Source organism: Cydia splendana, chromosome 20 (genome assembly GCF_910591565.1).
Source record: "Cydia splendana chromosome 20, ilCydSple1.2, whole genome shotgun sequence".
In the NCBI taxonomy this organism is placed as follows: Eukaryota; Metazoa; Arthropoda; class Insecta; order Lepidoptera; family Tortricidae; genus Cydia; species Cydia splendana.
Genome location: NC_085979.1, coordinates 15,742,238 through 15,755,495, shown reverse-complemented (window position 1 = coordinate 15,755,495; position 13,258 = coordinate 15,742,238). Strand labels below are relative to the sequence as shown.

Genomic DNA, 13,258 nt, shown 5'->3' with positions numbered 1-13,258 from the left:
ACCAAAACACATGATTATGATCTAAATTAACGCCACAAATTTTCAAAAACTCTACTGGCTGAACCCACTGCACCTTAATAACCTACAATATATTCTGAAACCTGAAACACGTAACATTGCGTAATGGAAATATTTAATTTTACAGGACCTATTTAATAAATAGTATACAAACCATTAATATTACAAATAGAATCAATGAACACAATGCAGATAGGTACCTACATAACCAGAAAACTATCCACTAGATAATTAAGTCCGATAACCGATCAAGAGCAAGTATGTTACATATATTTTTTTAGAATCTTGATAATCTTTTACAGTTATTATTATGCATTTGTTCTAGCATACGATTTGTCGAGCATATAGGTATATTAGTTATGTACTTACGCGCCTTGCTTATCGCCTGGTTCCGTTTAATTAAAACCTTTTTAAGCCTTCATTTTCAGCATTACCATTTCAATTAAAACTCTTTCATTCAGTGTTAACAGTTTTCCGAGACTGCAAGGCAATGTCAATCCACTTTAAAATTAAGTAATCACCATCTCAAAGAGTTTCTTTAATTCCCGCCTTTTGTTTTGAGTTCTGCACCGACAATTTTTCTCACAAAATAAAACTTCCAACTTCCATTTTTCACCGCTTCTGTTTGTCCATAATATTTCAACTCGAATATTTGAGACTAAAACAAGATTATGATTAACGTTATTATTTACTTACTAGTTTTGGCAGCCATTCAAATATTTCAATTAAACTTCACAACACCCACTAAACAATTAGTAACTATTAACATAACATGAAATTATATGAACTTTTGGTATTTACAAAGCGTCACAGCACACAATGTTGAAGTTTTTAATTATTTCCTCATTACTGAGTCGGTTAACTTTTTAAAACTTTTTTTTTTTCGGAAAGTCCGCGCGGCACGGGTACGGCGGGAGGCGGGCAGGCGCGACAGTTAGCGGAGTTCGACTAACGCGCCTTCGATGGTGCCCGCTGTTGAACTAAACTGAATGCAGCAGTTTTTTCACGGTCTAGGGCAGATTCTAAATTAGAATTTTATTCTGATTATATTTACAATACTTAATAGACACCTTTTTTGGTGGCAGAATACTTAAGTACACACTACAAATCTTATACTAGTTTCTTAACAGTTTCATAATTGAAATCCTTAGACCGCTATAATTGTAAGTAAGCCAACTAAACGAAATTTAGGTACAGCTACTAAAAGGTTGATTTTAACACTAGGTGAGCGTTCTTTTTTGCTCAATTTTATGTAGAGAGAATCTGAAGAACCATTACCTATAGGTAATTACTAATGTAACAAAAGACAATGAAATAAGACAAAGGGTGTATCGTGGCGAATAAAAATAGCTAAGCAAACATAAAACTTACCTATGTCAATGATCAAGCCGTTTCGTGGTTACCATATTGTAAAAAGTTGTCGAGTCAACACATCTAGGGAAAGTAATTACTGTGATTAGGGACCATATCATATTTGGATTTGTGTTTTTAAGTAGTTAGGTAGTACACTCGTTCCTATAACCCCTTTTGGGATTACGGTATCTACAGCGAGAGATATGATGCTACCATTTATACAATATGGCTCTGTGAGCTGTAGACATCGCGATAATCTTCTTAAGGTTTAAAAATGTAAAAATTAAAAATACTTACGTCGTTGAGTCATTATCATAGCGAACTTACAATTGTCTTAAGTGCCAAGGTACTTAAGATCTTTCAGCAATTTTCTACCATTTTTAAGCATTTATATCTAACTACCGAACCTGTTCACAAAATTTCACGAGAATCGATTTAGAAATGCGACCTGCAGAGAAGAACTCTACGATACGAAAGCATATTTGTTCTCGCGAACGCTCGGTCAATTAATTTATTTTATGAAATATATCTTCGAGAAAAGTTTAAATGAATCCATGTTAAGTGAAATCAGCTTTAATCTCAAACCCATATTCACCGTTTGCCGAAAGTTTGTCTAAGAAAAGTTGTTGAGAAAATATCACGTATTTTCTGAGCTCTTCGCGATGTTTTCGGAGGCGCTTATTTACCATAATAAGTTTAAGTACTTAATCATCATCGGTTCTAAAGTTTTGAAGTTACAGGTTTTTACCCCCGTGGTAACGATATATGGGAGGTATAAGAAGTTTGTTCACATGAATTAATGTTACAATTTATCAACAGCCGAACGAGTTACATGCGCATTTCTGTAAAGAATTTATGATACACCAGCGATGCATCTTAGATACCCTACCTAGGTTGTTATAATTTTGTGGACGATATTTAAATTTTTAATTTAGAGTCATTGTTTAAATGTCAGCACTTCCATATTACCTGTGCACCTTAAGTAGTATTTTATCTATTCCAGCACTTCCATTTGTTAATTAAATGACTGCCAGTGATATCTAAATCAACTTCATTAGAACCACGGCGCGTGGGGTGAGCCGGCACTTGTCTATAGGATAGTGGTGCTATTATGTATACGGTATTACAACTGTTGATATTTTTTCTGATAACTTCTAGGTAAACATTTATAAACAAAACTATATATAGGGTGGAATGGAATGAGAAACTTTTATGCAAACGGGGAATTGTTTAGGCTACGTATTTAGTTTTTCACTTATTAATCACGTTAATAATACTTCTAACTGTTTTTGAGATACAATTTGTTAAACATTAGTGCAAAAAACCGTATGTTTCAACCCTACGAGAGATTTCAAGAAGATCATATGAATGACATGACATGACATGTGTCAATTTAAAATGTAAATAGCTTTGTAGGGTTGTCACTGATATAAAAATGTTTAAGTTTAATGATTTTGTTTTACTTTTTAATCCAGATTTACGATTATAATAACTCGATTGTAAATCACTTAAATAACACTATCCTTTCAGCTCAGTCTCTAGAAATGTTTGACTCTGTATATAGATATAGATGTATAGGTATTTACTATGATTATATTTATCATTCTGTGTTAGAAAAAAATATTGGTAGAGAATGCCATATGACATTAAGTCAGCCATTTGTACTTTCTTAAAAAATTAATAAATTGTGTGCAACGGTACATAATAAATAGTAAATCTGAAATAAATAAATAAATCTGACCTTATGACTCTATGTGTTGAACCATTATACTGTAACATACATATACTTTAGAACGCGAAATGTAGAAGTAAGTACTTATATGTCTATTTGGTTAATAATTACTTACGCTTGGCGCTACTATTCATGCACTCTCATGCGTTATGTACTCTCATATGAATTCCCTATAGGTATGCCCTTGTCCTTATTACAGTTATTACTGTAAAATAAATACGAAACACGTGTCGGTTCTTTGATATCTTCTCATTGGTTCTGATTTCTATTTTTATACATTAAATGTAACGTGTAAAACCAAAAATGCGTTGGTATGACGACATCAAAAGAACAGCTGGATCAAAACGGGTACACAGAGCACAAAATAGAACAAAATGGCAACATCTCAAAGATTGAAAGGGGCTAAAAAGAAGAAGAATGTAACGTTGCGTATTCGAATAAATAGATTCTTGAAATAAATTTAAAAAATGTAGTCCCATACCGGAAGAAAGCTTTATTTAAATTGAAAATCATAGTGCGTCTCATTAACAAATTATAATTAGCCTCAAGACATATACGTCTTCATGAGCAGTTCTATTTCGTCAAATATCACTATTTAAATGCAAATGCTTTTTTTAAAGATAAAAACTTTAACATAAAAAGATAACAGCCAGCCTTATGGGAACCCTTCCACAGGGTTCGGACCTGGGTGATCTAGCCTAATATACAGGGTGATTTCGGGGTCGTGATCCAGAACCACTTTTTCTGACTCTGTAAATGATCCACATTATCATATGGTAGTATTTGATTAAAAGATAATTACTTGAATTATTCTTATTTTTCAAGTAAAATTAATGTTATACTTAGTAATTATGGTCACCCTATGACTTTTGACATACGCTGTATGGAAAGCGACAAGACGTCACATTGAGTAGGGTCACCAAATTGTATGCAAAAATGTTTTTTCCTACTTGTCATCTGGAAAATAATCATCATTATTGGTGATAAACAATAATTAACAACATCATTAGGCTCATCTTTGGATTCTGTATGATGTCTGGCTCTCTTGCTCCACGACCCCGAAATCACCCTGTATACATATTGGTCACCCACATAATGTTTTTTTTTTTAGGTATTAGTTTTAGTTTTGTAGGTAGTTTTAAAACTAAAAAGAATCGCTATAAAATTGAAGGGGTTCCCTCGATTCCTCTGCGATACCATCATCAGAACAGAGTTTTGTCGAAAATATGATCAATCTATATAAGTACCTATGTATATTATCAAACTGCACAACGGGACTTAATCGCGTATTTAAGTTTTAAGATTTACCTCCGACGTTTCGAGGACGGCGTTGTCCCCGTGGTCTCGGAGAAGACTGGCTCAAGTTGACATCAACATCTTCTAGCCGCGCGAGTTTTTCGAACTACCCGCACTTGGTCTTGTTTATCAGTTTGAACGTTTTGCGCACTAGGGATGTCACTCTGTCGACACACAACACTAACGATATTCGATTTATCGACTGTCGATATTCGTTTCCGCTTACATTTACTAATGACTGGATTCCATGTGGATGAGATCTTAAAACCCTCGTCCCGATTAAAATTGCAATGTTTTTTGATTTCAATGGCTTCCCGCACTTTTCTACTGTAGAAATGGCGATCCGTGGAGAGGATTTTAGGGTTATGCAGCTCAATCCAGTGGTTTGGTCCTGACTCCAGCAAATGCTCAGCCACCGCAGACTTGTTGACCTGACGATTTTTGACAGCTGCGATATGTTCCTTAACTCTTTCTGCTATGGTGCGCTTAGTTTCTCCGATATAGGAACTACCACAACTGCAATCTATTTTATAAACGCCAGGTGACTGGAACGGAATAACGTCCTTCGGTGACCTTAGGCTCCCTGCTACTTTGGATAAAGGTGTGTACACCGTCTTTATAGAGTACTTTCCAAGTACTGTGCCAACTTTATCCGTTACCCCTTTTACATACGGCAAAAATGCCGGCTGTCTGGAGACATCAGGACGTTTCCGCGTTGCCTTTCGTCTGGGTTGCCACTTTTTTACCTTGTACCCGTTCCTCCTTAGTACCTCCTGAATATGCGACATCTCACTCTCTAAATATTCAGGGTCACACAGATCATGTGCTCTGTTTACTAGCGAGGTAACCACCGATTGTAAGTGACGAGGATGGTGGTGAGAAAGGGCGTTCAAATACCTGTCAGTGTGTGTAGGTTTCCTATAAACAGTATGAGTTAGGGTTCCATCCACTCGACCAATCACTTTCACGTCCAAAAACGGCAAACTGCGCTGTGATTCCAATTCATACGTGAACTTCGTCTTCGGATGAATTGAATTTAGATATCGGAGTAGTTGCTCCACCTCCTGCTTCCCACCCTTCATAATACAGAAAACATCATCCACATAGCGCTTCCACAACTTCACCGCCCAAGGCTGCAAGTTTATACTGGCTTCGATATGCTCCATCCAGATATTTGCCAAAACCGGTGCTACAGGGCTACCCATGGCTACCCCATCAATCTGGAGGTAATGCTTTCCACAATACAAAAAGTAGCTTCCTTCCAAGCAGTTCCTCAGCAACACCATTGCTGACTCCGATATACCCTCATCGCTCAGTTTCCTTCTGACTACTTCTAGACATTCTTTAACGGGAACATTGGTGAAGAGCGACTCAACGTCAAAGCAGTTGTGCAGTTTGATAATGTTTAATAATCGTGAAAGTTTAAATCAGTGTTTTACCTATGTATACTTTTAATAAATAAAATAATTTTTAAAATCGGTCGAGAAATGATGAAGAAAAACATACATCTGAATTGTACACCTCTTCCTTTTAAAATCTTGTAGTCGGTTATAATATACAATGTGGAAACAACGGCTCACTAAGTTTGTTTTTACCCTTTCCCATAAATTTAGAGTCCCAATTTGCCCGTTCGCAAAAATAATCAGACTTGAAAGGGTTTTTTTTTTCGTAAATACTATGGACAAAAAAGCAAGCTTCGTAAGCTTTTTAAGCAAAAATAATATCTAGTAACCCAGCACTTCCTTTCTTGATAATTTTTAATTAGAACTGGTTTATAATGAAGAATTTCCCGTACGATTATTTTTAAACATTTATTTACATACAATATATATACAGTGGTACTACTAAACGAAATTAATAACTAGCTTAAATCTAAAATAGGCCCTTGAGGCATTGTACCAAGGATGCTGGCGGCATTTCCTCGCTGTATCGCTGTACGATTATTGCTACAATAAAGTAAACATTTCCAGGCATATTGAAGAATAACAATATTTCGAAATTAGTCATCAGTACCCTTTTATACCCATGCAGAAGTGTCTTTTTTAGGGTTCCGTACCCAAAGGGTAAAAATGGTTCCCGTTTTTACTAAGACTCCACTGTCCGTCTGTCTGTCTGTCACCAGGCTGGTTCTAATGAACCGTGATAGCTAGACAGCTGGAATTTTCCCAGATGATGTATTTCTGTTTCCGTTATAACAACAAATACTAAAAAGTACGTAACCCTCGGTGGGCGAGTCCGACTCGCACTTGACCAGTTTTTAACCTCCAGGTCCTTAGGGTCGTACGTTTCGAAAATCGTTGTAAAATTTCGTCCCCTCCGCGTGTATCAATATTCATCACATATTCACTCGTTATTAATTGACTCAGTCAATAAGCTATGTCAGGTTCGTATATAGACTGGATTAAACTTGAGGTTTGTTAATGAACAATTAATATTAATTTAAGTTATAATCTCCACCGACCCTGTCCCTTCCTGGGGAATCCCTTTTAACGACCTCCAACCCGATACTTATAACATGCAGAAGGTTTTAAAGTAATATAATACTTATTATTTATTCATCGCACACAGGAAACTATTTAGGTGATCTCCGGTCTTGTTTGGGTTAAGCCAAACAAGTGTATTTTCACCACACCAGCTCGGAAAGGCTTACTTTGCACTTCAGAAACTGATAGCAAAGTTGCATTTTATTCACATGTGAGACAAAGTAATCAAATGCAAATTTTGAGTTGTTTTCTTATGTTTGCTGGTAAAATTGACTTTTAAATGATGATTTTGGATGATAATTATTTAATAACATTCATTTGGATTTGATTTGGTCTTATTTTGTTTGATATTTTACATTTAATATTAGGTTCGGGTTGGTGTGGTGAAAAATTTTGTGTTTCACTCGGGGGCAAATTTTGTTTAACCCTCGTGCTTTGAAACCCTCACAACGCTCAAGATTCCATTTTTTGAACCACTCGCTACGCTCGTGGTTCAATTTTGGAATCTTTCGCTTGCTCGGGTATCAATATTAGCACGAGCGGTTAAACAACAACTTTGCCCCCGAGTGAAACAAATAACTATTTTTTGAAGGTGTGAATGTTCTGAATTTGAGTTGTGACAGCAATGATGAGTTGTCGGCGACGCCGATTGAACGATAACGTCTGAGTTTTGTATGAAACGGAACGTCACAGAAACTACACGACTTTCAACATAAAACGTTACACTCATCTGGCCCTTAAAGTGAATAGGCAGAATTAGGTAACTAAGCGGGTGAGGTGTTTAAAATGATCTCCAAAACGCTCTTGTGTACTTACCTGTACCAACAAATAATTTTGAGACCAGTTTAGACAATTCGCCCACTTCGCTGGTCGCTTCTGTCGCTGACTAGCTGGACCTGCCAAGGTACGCAACCGCATCCAACGGAGAGCGACTCAAATTGTCGGCTTGACTCTTTACCGCTGCGTAGAGATGTAGCCTTCCTCTGCATTTTGTATCGCCTGTAAATCAGGGAGTCCCTGCCGCTTCTTTCCGACATCACTCTATGCGACAAAATTTCCATCTTCACCATTAGATAGTTGTCAGTCCTCAACTGTGCGTTCCTCTTGCGTAATTGCTTACCACCAGGCAATTTGTTTGCTCTTTACCTCATATATCATAAAAAAAAACTATCAAAATCCTCCGAATATTTTAGTCATATTTTATAAAAGGTCTATTTACAAGCGGTAAGGTTCCAGTAACCACACATTTTTCTGCACGCGTAGATACCTATTTATCACCACTCGATGAAAATCCATTGAAAACTTTTCATAAACCCTCGTCAATAACGCTCGAATTGAGATTTTCAATAATAGATAGGAATTTATTTATAGTTTCCATTTTATTCGTGGCTGGCTTACATCTCGCCGAGTAACGATAAAAGTGCCAATGTCTGTTACCTGCCTCTCCGTGTTGTTTATTTACACGCCATTTCTATGGGTTTTCCTATCGTGTTTTATCAATATGTGTCTTTTGCTGGTGTTTATTTCTCACTATTTTAACCTAGAACTTAAAGTTTTTTAACTGAATCTGGCGTTAGTTTGTAAAATTCTAAAATACAGTACGGAATATTTATTTTGATTGTTATTGATATATCGAATTCAGTTCGGCGCAGAACAAAACGTGGAAGTTACATATGTTTGAAGTGAAAACTTCTTTAGCTGTTAAACTCGTGACAGCGTAAGGCGTAAAGCGTAACCCTCTCTTTCTACCGCGCGGCGAAAATGTATGCCTGAGTCTGCTGTTTCGTTTAGGCGGCGCGTGGCGCTTGCGTGACGTCACGTGTGACGGACAATGTCATTGTGTTTTTTTTATTTAAATGCCATCTAGTGAGTTTCCCTCAAACTGCTATTAATATAACTGTAGGACTCACAGTGATGTGCTTAGGGGTTTCAAGTAATGCGACGATTTAACGCTAGATGGCGTTAACCTCAATTATACATAGTGCTGCAGACATTTTGAACTAGATGGCGCTGTTATTAATATTTTGAGTTACAATGTCGTTGAGTTTTCACTTCTGCCGGCACTCCCGGAGTGCAACCCGTTGTATTTTCTGTAAATACCTATTCGCATTATAAAAAAGTCATCGATGTTTGACCACATTTCTGAGGTGTTCGTAATTCGAAAGCGTTTTTAGACCCATTTATAGAATATTACGATATACTTAATAAAGCAATCGCATGGATAGTGTCCGGATGTTCTCTTTGTCCCATTTTTCAATCGACTCCCGTGAAATTTTGTGAGCAGATTTGGTAGTAAGATATTTTTTTTGTGATGTCGCTGTATTGACTCAACGTAAGTATTACTTTATTTTAATTTTTTTAAGCGTTTAAAGCTTAACGCAAAGTCACTCGTTTTATCGACATAAAACTTGACAACATTATTTTTTCTATTCCTATGGTATAATCTTATCTGTCAATTTAGACCTCAATATTATTATGGATTCTACTTTCGCACCTCCCTTTTTATTCCTGGTAAAAATAGTACATTATTCCAGACGCCGGGAAATGGCAATTTGTGTATGAGTTTCGACTTGGTGGACGTGATAGCTGATCGGGTCATATAGACGCGGCCCGCGGCTACAATAATTGGCTGAATTGAATTAATTTATCTTAGTGGTTATATGTTTTTAAAAAGTAAAAAAAAATAGTAATTTACTTCCGGTCCGCTAAAACAGGAAAATAATGGTTATATATTTTTTTATTTGAGTTTCCAATTTTAGTTTAGTTAGTTTAGTTAGTTTTTTAATTTTAGATAATTGATATGTTCGAGTAGAAAATTAGAACTTTATTAAATAAATAAATACACAAAATACTTTTGCATTCGATTTAAAAATAAATTAATACATGTTTGAATTATAAAAAAATAAAAAATAAAAAAGAACTTCCCGTAGTTTTTTTGCTACAATAAGGTGAACATTTCCGAGCATTCCTATTGGAGAAAAAGTAAAATAAGGGAGTTTCACTGTAAACAACAGAAATTATCGAATATTAAATATATTGAATCTATGTGAAATGAGTTGCTATATCACCAATATGTCCCAAATGGGTGTGATGTAATAAATGTATCTACCGTTTGCTATCTCTAATAATAAAATGTCTGACGTCTGTCTCAAATCTTATCTTTACCACGGATCGTTTGGGTTATGATTACTGCACAGACCACTTGGCTATTGAACGGAGCATCATCATAATACTCCGTGATTTACGGGTCGTGATCCCGAATGTCAAAAATGTATTAAGATGGTCATACTTAAAAAGGTACCCATGAAGCCATTATGAAAATTTAAAAAAAATGTCCCCTGGGCCCATACGATCGTCTACTTAACTTTACTAAGGTGTACATTAGATTTTATTTCGCAATTTTGTGGTTAGTTAGGGGAAATTTGTTTAGTATAGTATAGTCTTTAAGACATTTTTGACATTCAGGATCACGACCTCTAAGGGCCGTTTGCACCATTCACTAACCCGAGGTTAACCGGTTAAACCTGGAGTTACCATGGTTACCAGTACAATTTGATACTGGGTTAGTGGGATGGTGCAAGTGGGCCTAAGTAAAGTGGTACCTATTGTTAGGACATTTCGCGTTCACCACATTACCAAGTACTTATTACAGTCAAATATGAGATCAAAAGTATCAAAACGTCTTCAACTCCTAGCCTAGTTTAACGGCCTCCTAGTCTAGTTAGTAGTGACTGTCTTTGGATGTATCGGGTTTAATCCTGGTAGGGTTTTTATTTGCGTGTGTGTATCATATTCTGGGACTAGGTCGACTTGTAGAAGATTGCAGCTGCAGTTGCCATCCTAACGTCACCTATAAAATGTTATGCAACACGCGCTTTTAGTATAAAATCTCTGTGTGAACACGAGTCCATGCACTTTTTAATGTCAAATGCCAAGTCTATTTAAAGTAGTCTATGGACTAGGGTGATATCGAACCTACACAATTTATAATTGAAGGGCACGAGAGCTTTACTCTCTACTCATGGGTTAACGACTACTAAAGTTACACCCTACGCATTGTGGGGACGATACGTAGTAAGATTAATGTTTAGTAAAGTAAAGTACCTACTAAATGAAATTATGACGTATAAATAACACTTACACTGCTATCATCTATCGCAATAGTCAAAATAGTTGCAGACTTTTCTTGGTCTAACTCTAACTTTAATATGTTAGTTTCATTATTTCATTTTAAATTCGATATCAATTTGTAAGCGCAATTCAACGCGGTAACGCAGCGAGTGTGATGGGCACCTTAGCGCCGGGGGTAGCGCGGGGAGGCCTCTTTCAGTGGTTTTTATGTTTTGAGAGATTAGGTATACTGTCCTTACTGTAACGTAATCTCTCAAAACATAAAACGTGTGACTTTGTGACCTAACAAATCCTCATGGATCAGTCATTAAAAAAAACCGGTCAAGTGTGAGTTCGTTTAACTCGCGCACCGAGGGAACCCAAACAAACCGAACCCAGTCCAAACTTACAATTTTCTCATGTTAGTAATAATCAATTATTAATGAAAAACTTTTGACCTGACCTGAAGTATACTAAGCTTATTTGTGTACAGCGCCATCTATCGGCAAATTGGCTAACTAATTTGCGCGACCTGTATGTACCTATGGTTGGTTTTTCAGGATAACTCGATCTTTATCATGTGAACCGATTTCAACGATTTTTGTTTTATTTGAAATAAGGTGTTTTAGTAAAAACTAATAGATATTTCAAGTATAATAAACACCCGCAAAGGGGCTTAAATTGCAAATTAAATTAGAAAATGATTTTAATGACAAAAAACTTTTCAAGATAGAGGCGTGATTATATTATTCCTTTAATATTTTATGATAGTGTTATTATTATGTAAAAATTTCATAATTTTTCGTTAGTAAACTTTGGAGATAAGTGGGGGATTATTTTTGAATGGTCAAAAGTAAACAAGTGATGTAATAAGATATGTAATTATGTTTTCTGACAAAGCTGTCGTAGAAGTTCAGTCGCCTAAAAACGAAATCCCAAAATCTGGGAAGGTGCTAATAAATTACAGAAAGCCGAACCGTGAATAGAGAAAGACGGTGAATCTTCAGAAACACTATTAAGCATGATAGATATTACGGTTTTCCTTTTATTTGTTTGTTTGAGGGAAAGCTAATCACAGTTAATAATAACAATAGCATGCTAGAGATGAAAGATCGTAAGGCACTATGAAACAAGTGTGGCAATACGCCTTTTTGGATATCGTGCTTGTAGAATGACTTTCTCCTAAGCTTCAGCCTTCATTACTAAACTGAATCTCAACCATTGTTCAGATTCCTGTTATTGTATTCTTGTCGTTGTAATCTCATCTGAGAAATTGCCAAGGATTAGTACAAAGCGCGTTCCTACTCAGGGAAGGCAAGATTTGCCCTGAGGGCTTAAAACGTAACCACATTTTGAAGTAGGTTAAAAATTAAAAGAGGTACCCTTAATTTTTAATACGTAATTTTTATTTTACCTTCAATTTTATGCATCCATGCCTAATTGCAGCTCTCTAGCACTAACAATCATGGCCAAAGCCGAGGATGGACAGACAGTCGGACATGGGGAAACTATAAGGAACCCTAAGAGTTGACTACGGAACCCTAAAAAGGGTGTACCGGGTGTCCATGGGTGACGGTAATCGCTTACGCTCATTTACGCCCGAATACATATACTTATGCTTACGCAGCCTTACCAGTACTTTACTTTCTTATTTCTGTTGATGTTATACAATAAAATAAAGTTTTCATGCATTCTTAACACTAGTATTTTCGTAAGACCTTCGTTAAGCTCCTCCGGTACCAAAAAAACTATGAAATCACAGAACAGCAAATAAGCGGAACTCTTCAGTCCATCAATTAAGCCCGGGAGAGTTGCCAAATAAACGCTCGAAATTCGAGCTATTCACACAACGAACTATAGGTAACTATAGAAGTCCAACTAGAGGGCCTACCGCGAACACCGAAGTTCGTAAATGCGGCCATTTTTCTCTTTTACACTAATTAAGTCGTAATTAGAGAGACAGAGAAAAATGCCCGCAATTTGCGAACTTTGGTGTTCGCGGTTATAGCCTAGAGCTCAAAAATGACTGCTTGGAGTCAAACTGCGCGCTATACAGGTGATTGGCTGCTTGAATGTTGGTATTGTAGGTAAGTACCAAAACGTAAGGTTAGTGGACTGGAAACTACGTACGAAAATCTGCATTCAGGAGGTACAGTGGGTGATTATATCTTGGAGTATACCCACTGTTACAAAAGCAAGAATATGTTGGAATGATGTGAATAAGGTATTCGTATTTTTTTAGCACAGAAATTATATTAAATTACAG

At 36.3% G+C, this 13,258-nt stretch overlaps 1 protein-coding gene across 1 annotated transcript in view; it reads right to left on the bottom strand.

Annotated features, from left to right (window-relative positions):
* LOC134800553 (orexin/Hypocretin receptor type 1-like) overlaps positions 1-997 on the bottom strand; it is a 140,334-nt gene extending 139,337 nt beyond the window's left edge. The window contains exon 1 of the mRNA XM_063773040.1: positions 715-997. The gene's annotated coding sequence lies outside the window, so the exon portion shown is untranslated. The remainder of the gene's footprint in view (positions 1-714) is intronic.
* Between the last annotated feature and the right edge of the window lie 12,261 nt (positions 998-13,258).